Source organism: Pteronotus mesoamericanus, unplaced genomic scaffold (assembly GCF_021234165.1).
Source record: "Pteronotus mesoamericanus isolate MK-2021 breed Mesoamerican mustached bat unplaced genomic scaffold, CSHL_Meso_final contig_73, whole genome shotgun sequence".
NCBI classification, from domain to species: domain Eukaryota; kingdom Metazoa; phylum Chordata; class Mammalia; order Chiroptera; family Mormoopidae; genus Pteronotus; species Pteronotus mesoamericanus.
The window spans coordinates 2,004,856-2,011,015 of record NW_026555245.1 but is presented as its reverse complement, the minus strand read 5'-3'; the positions used below and the strand labels follow the sequence as shown (position 1 = coordinate 2,011,015).

The window sequence follows — 6,160 nt, the reverse complement described above, 5'->3', positions numbered from 1 at the left end:
AACACCTCTTTGGGTGTGATGTGCATTTCTGAAGATTTCCTGCCAATGACTCCTGGCCAAAGGCATTTCCTCTGGGAAAATCCAAACACTACTTGTTTATTCTTGTGCTCCAGTGTAAGCTTTCTAGAAATCTTTCTAGGAACCAAAGACTTAAATGGATGTGTTTTCTCTTACCACTCTCCTGCCCACTTAGTGATCTATCCTGTTAATGCAGCATTTCTGTTGCAAATGTAAATCATGATTCCCAAGTCTAAGTGATCCCAGCCTTTCTAGTTAATAGTCAAATGTCTGCTGGCATATTACACAGGAGGGGAGTATAAATGGCAACATATTAATGAGAAAAGCATATATTCTCTGAGTCTTGACCTGACCTGTTCTAGAACACTGGAAAGTGTTGCAAGTGATGTGTGGGTGTCCCTGCCTAGTGTCTCATCGGGGATCCCAAACCTGGACCTCAGCTACATCCCTCAAGGAGTGCTGGGTGGACACCCTCACTTCCTCCTCTCTGCCTGGTCTCTTCTTTGATGCTCATTGCCCTAAGAGATGCTCACTGTGCCACCGGTACCCACCAGAGCAACATCAGAGTCCATTCTTTGGCTCTCTCTGGATGCTCCTGAGCGTGCCAAGCCTTAGTGATGTCTCTGAAAACTGGGGAGAAAACATCACTGACTTGAAGCCATATTTTGTCACCAGTTGCTGCAGGAAGCTGAGTCTCTCACCAAGGACTCCACCAGCACCAGAAAGGTGGGGGCTGGACAGGCACCAGAAACCCTCCTCACTCCCCTATGTCCCCCCAGGCATCCTCCTCACCTCTTCTGTAACAAAAAACAGGCTAAATATAGGTCAGCTCATGAAAATCACTTCTTAACCACCCACCCCTAGCTCTTTATCCAGGTCTGAATCTTGAAACGGGGCTCAAGCAAGGATCTTGGCCACACCCACTTTCCTTGTCATTTTATATTCCAGCGGAAAAGCCTGTTTTGAAAGAATGAAACCATTTTGCATGGTGCTAAAAGAAATTTAGCATCTGACTTCTCTAAAAAATGGCCTATCGATTCAGGTCAGATCACTGGGGAAAAAAATGCAAAGCAAAACCCCTAAACATGGATGTGAAAATCAAGGAAGATGCAAAAAGCAAACAATGAAAATGTTGCTTTTTCTTTGGCTTGAATTTGTCATTTCTGTCATATCAGATAAAAAAAATCATTATTTAGACAGCCTTTTAAAAATTAGCAACAGTTCAAGCTTAATTTTATTTCAACTTTCAAAGTGAACTTAAAAAATGCCTATGTGACTTCCATGAATAGACTGAAACACTAAACACATTATGCAGTGGCTGAAAGAGAAGATCAGGCTTCATCTCGATAATATATGGCTAGGTCTGCAGGGACGTGCTCAGATCCATCTCAAACATCAGAGATTACCTGCACAAACACACGAAATTTAGCACCACCGAATTTGACCACTCAGATGTAAATGCAACTGTTCTCAGAAAAGATCGATGTTTATAACCTTAAATTCATTCAATATTTAATTTAAATGCAAGCTGGTTTATGCCTGAAGCCAAGGCCTGACATTTCAGGATCTTTTTTTTTTCTTTGACAACCCAACCCAGCAAAAAGCATACAAATTCTCAGGTGCCAAGAAGGTTTCCAGGCTGTAACCACAAAGACCACTCAACCAAGGGTCCAGGAATAAGGTAGGAAGGCAGGCTCACATACCTGACCTGGTCCTGGGAAACCTGCTTGCTGGCAACATCAGCGTCCTAAGTGGTTTCTCTGCCTCTCCTTAAGCCTCTGTGGGTCTCTGTGGGACCGCTAGGGCCATCCTTCCAGGGGGCAAAGACAGGAAACACTCAACTCATGATCCCATTCAGGGCCAAAATAAACACTTAGGAAAACATTGTCAAAGAGCAGAGCAGATATAATGGGTTGAAAATTAGAAGCAGAACTCAAACAAAAACTCCAAATAACTCTAGATCCAACTCTTGTATTGTTTCTTTAATTGGGCTTTGATTTATTAGCCTGCATTTTAAATGTCACACACACTTAGCACAGAATATAGAGGGAAGCAAAAGGAACATCTTTCTATATAGACTTGCATCTCCTGGAATAGCATATTTCTACCTGTCCTTCAAGGCTCTTTTTCCTGGAGGGCACACATACATATAGATAATATTTTTACAAACCTGGACACCTGACGTTTGTGCTGTTTTGTTACCCACCATAGCTTAGGTCAGCTGTTCTCAAACCTGGTTGCATATTATAATCACTTGGGGAGATTATTAATACCTTGGTAGACAGGCCTCATTCCTTATGACTAAATTGGAATTTCTGGAATGAGAACAAGACATCAGTATTTTTTAAAACTTCCTAATGTATCCAAGTTAAAAACAAGTTTGAGGACAACAGTCTTATGAAAGGTGGCCAATTATGCCACTCCAAGATACACGTACACATCTTTGACATAAGGATTATTTTGAGAAAATGCAAACACAGAGGAAGCTCTGAAAACAGAGTAGCATTTACCAGTTAACTAAGGAACATTTGCATTTTTAAGGGAAATCTCCATTTGTAGGAGACTCTGGGCTGTCAACAGTGGGGGAAAATGCCTCTCCATACCAGAAAGAGTAGGGCAACTCCAAAGCTCCAAAAACTCTTATTGGTGGAGAAGGCACCATTTAAATCTGCATCAACTTTAACCTTGTTGGCTGTGCTTTGCCTGGTAACCTCCAATAATTGGCCTCCCCACCCCAATATTTTTCTTTTGACTTTTGCTAAAGATAGTATTTAAGTTGATGGCTTGAGCCTTTTCAGGGAGAATTACTTAAGTTTTCCTGGGTATTTCCCATGAACCCAGGATGTACATGTTACTTATGTTTACTTTTCTCCTCTTAATCTCTTTTGTTACAGGGGGACTCAGTGAAGAACCGAGAAAGGTGATGGGAAGATTATTTTATTCTCCCCTGCACTTCCCTAAAGAATTGAGAGTGAGAAGATTAGGTTTGGGGTGAGGGAGAATAGTGGCTGTCAAACTTGGCTGGGTATCAGGATCACCTGGGGAACTTGGTGAAGGCACACATACGTAGTCCCAGGTTCTCTCTCCTACTTCCATGGGCCCTGGATTCTGTGTTCTTTATTAGTTCTCTAGGCAATGCACATGCACATCAAGTTGGAGGACCACCAGTGCAAGTGACCAGCCTCCTATTGTGTGATTGCCTCAAAGGTGATCTGCTCCTTTCTCACGCCCGCTAGGCTAAGCTTCAGGGGCTGGGCTGTTCTGTAGCTACATGGAGCTATTGAGCACTTGAACTGTGGCTAGTTCAAACTGGGAGGTGCTGCAAATGTAAAATGAACATGAGATTTCAAAGATTTAGTGCACATTTAAACCATAGTATTTCAGCTATCTTGGGTCCCTTTCTTTTCGTTTTTGTTTTTTTTTCCCCCATTGTGGCTACTAGGAAATTTAAATTACACATTTGGCTCACTTTATATTTCTATGGGACAGACTGCTCTAGGGAACAGGACCTATGTTTGTACACTACTGTCTTTTCAGCACCTAGCTCAGAGATTTGGCATCAAAAGACACTCCATCAATATTTTTTTAAAAAATGAATCAATGAATTAATGAATGAACACAGATATGGCTCCCAGGCATTCACAGTATTATTCTACAGACAAAAGAGAGAGAGAGAGAGTGAGAGAGAGAGAGAGAAACGTTTGGAAAATAGATGGTATTCGGATTTGAATTCCCCCTAAGTTGTCCCTGAGACAAGGGTTCAAGTGCGAGCAATCTAGTAGGGAAGGGATCCCAAAAACACTAGTCAGAGAGTAGAGAAGTGAAGCTGGGAAGAGAAGGGGGCCAATAAAGGCTGTTTTCTCAAGCCAGCTACCACGATGGGCAACTGGAGCTTGATTCCGCTGAGGAATTTTAAGGGACAGGACAGAACTTGTGCCTGAGTTATCTTCTTCCACTGGGGTGAGGGAGCCAGGGTATTTACACGCCATTTCCCATGAGGGTTTCTGGGAGGGCTGCATGTGTTAATCCCAGGCTTTCTGTCCTGCTGGGCAGAGCACACAGAAAAAGCATGCAGGCAGAGCTATCCGTACAAGAAGACAGCATGTGTTAAAATGGCACGGGTGAGAGAACAGGAATATAGCCCGTGACAACTAACTGTAGTTTCTTTTTAAACAAGCCTATTAATCTTATTACCTAATAATTAAAACTGGAACCACCATTGCATAGCTCTACACATCTCCCAAGATGGTCAGTAAAGCCCCCTTGTGGTTCTTTGCCAGCTCCTTCCTTGTTGACCCAATTTCTTCCTCTTCCATCCTATCCTAGAGGGCCAAACAGATGTGGCAAAGAGGCTCCCGGTAATAAGCCCATGGTGCCTTGATTAAGAGTTGCTCAACTTGAGTGATTTGACAGGCTCTGGCAAGACCTAGGCCTCTTCCAAGGCCCAGTGCTCACCAAGGAGAAGGTCATGTTCAGTTCGAGCACCAATGGTGAGAAGCAGGACAAGTTCAAGTCCAGCATCTCCCAGCAGATGAACTCGGACCTCAAGGCACAGTTACGGGAGCTGAATATCACAGCAGCTAAGGAAATTGAAGTTGGTAGCAGTAGAAAAGCCATTATTATCTTTGTTCCTGTTCCCCAACTGAAGTCTTTCCAGAAAATCCAAGTCCAGCTAATATGTGAGTTGAGAAAAAGTTCAGCGGGAAGCACATTGCTTTTGTTGCTCAGAGGAGAACTCTTGCTAAGCCAACTCAAAGAAGCCATACAAAGAATAACAAAAGTATCTCAGGAGCCGCACTATGACAGCTGTGCACGATGTGGCCCTGGAGGATGTGGTTTTCTGGAGTGAATTTGTGGGCAAGAGAATCCCTGTGAAACTGGATGGCAGCGGCTCATAAAGATCCATTTGGACAAAAGGCAGCAAAACAACATGGAGCACAAGGTCAAAACCTTTCTAGTGTCTATTGATAAGAAGCTCAGGATTAATATCACAGGCAAGGATATTAATTTTGAATTCCCAGAGTTTCAGTTGTAAACAAAAATGACTAAATTAAATATTGTTCTTCAAAAAAAAAAAAAAGGTTGCCCAAGTCGTTTAAAGACAGTCCCAGCTCCTCTGTCACTGAGTCCTCAGCTCTACCCTCCCTCTCCTGTTAGCACACTCTCTACAGATGTTGGTAGGCAGTTTTCTTTGTTCTGTTCATGATGACGAGGACGACGATGATGACGCAAGCTCACGCTTGTCTTTAAATTGCCCATAATACATGCACATGGGTCTGAAATGGCAGCAGCTGAGCTTTTTTATACAGAGTCTCAAATTTCTGGTTTCAGAAAATATAACTTCACTCGGTATTAAATCATTTCACAGAAACCAGACTATAGTGGTTCTGTTTTGGGAGGTTATTTCAGTCTAGTTCTAATTTGAAATGAATCCAGAGAAGCTTCAGAATAATTTCCTTAAGCACAGTGGAGCAAGGCAAATAAGACAGAAGTTGAAAACAAATTGAAAATGAGAAATAGCTGTTTTAAAGGGAATTGAACTGAAAGTACTCCCAATTTTTTTTTTCGGTAACTTTAAATCTACTTGATACCAAAGATACCAAAAAATGTATCTGTTTTCCACGAACAGTTCATTTCAGTCAAGGGCTTGGTTTCATTCAGAAGACTTGGGCCAAACTTCTGTCGCAGCCTGCCATTGCTGGAAGGGTACACATAATGCCCTGTCCCCACTCTAACATTCTGGCATTCATTTTCTCCCTCCGGAATTCAGGTGGTATAAAAATTTAGGTTATTTAATTAAAATTGTGTTATAAATAATGATATTCTTTAAATAGACGATAACCTTATGAATCCTGCAAATAGTTGAGACTCCACAATTTTAAAAATTAAACTGGATATTCAAATAAAAATCATACAAATTTAAAGACACTACTGTCTTTTCAGCACCTAGCTCAGAGATTTGGCATCAAAAGGCACTCCATCAATATTTTTTTAAAAAATGAGTCAATGAATTAATGAATGAACACAGATATGGCTCCCAGGCATTCACAGTATTATTCTATAGACAAAAAAAAAAAGAGAGAGAGAGAGAGAGAGAGAGAGAGAGAAACCTTTGGAAACCTCCCCAATTCATTCCTCCTTC

The 6,160-nt window shown here is 41.8% G+C and overlaps 1 pseudogene; it reads left to right on the top strand.

Moving 5' to 3' along the window:
• Nucleotides 1-4,486: 4,486 nt before the first annotated feature.
• Nucleotides 4,487-5,053, top strand: LOC129078399 (40S ribosomal protein S7-like; annotated as a pseudogene).
• The last annotated feature ends 1,107 nt before the right edge of the window (nucleotides 5,054-6,160 follow it).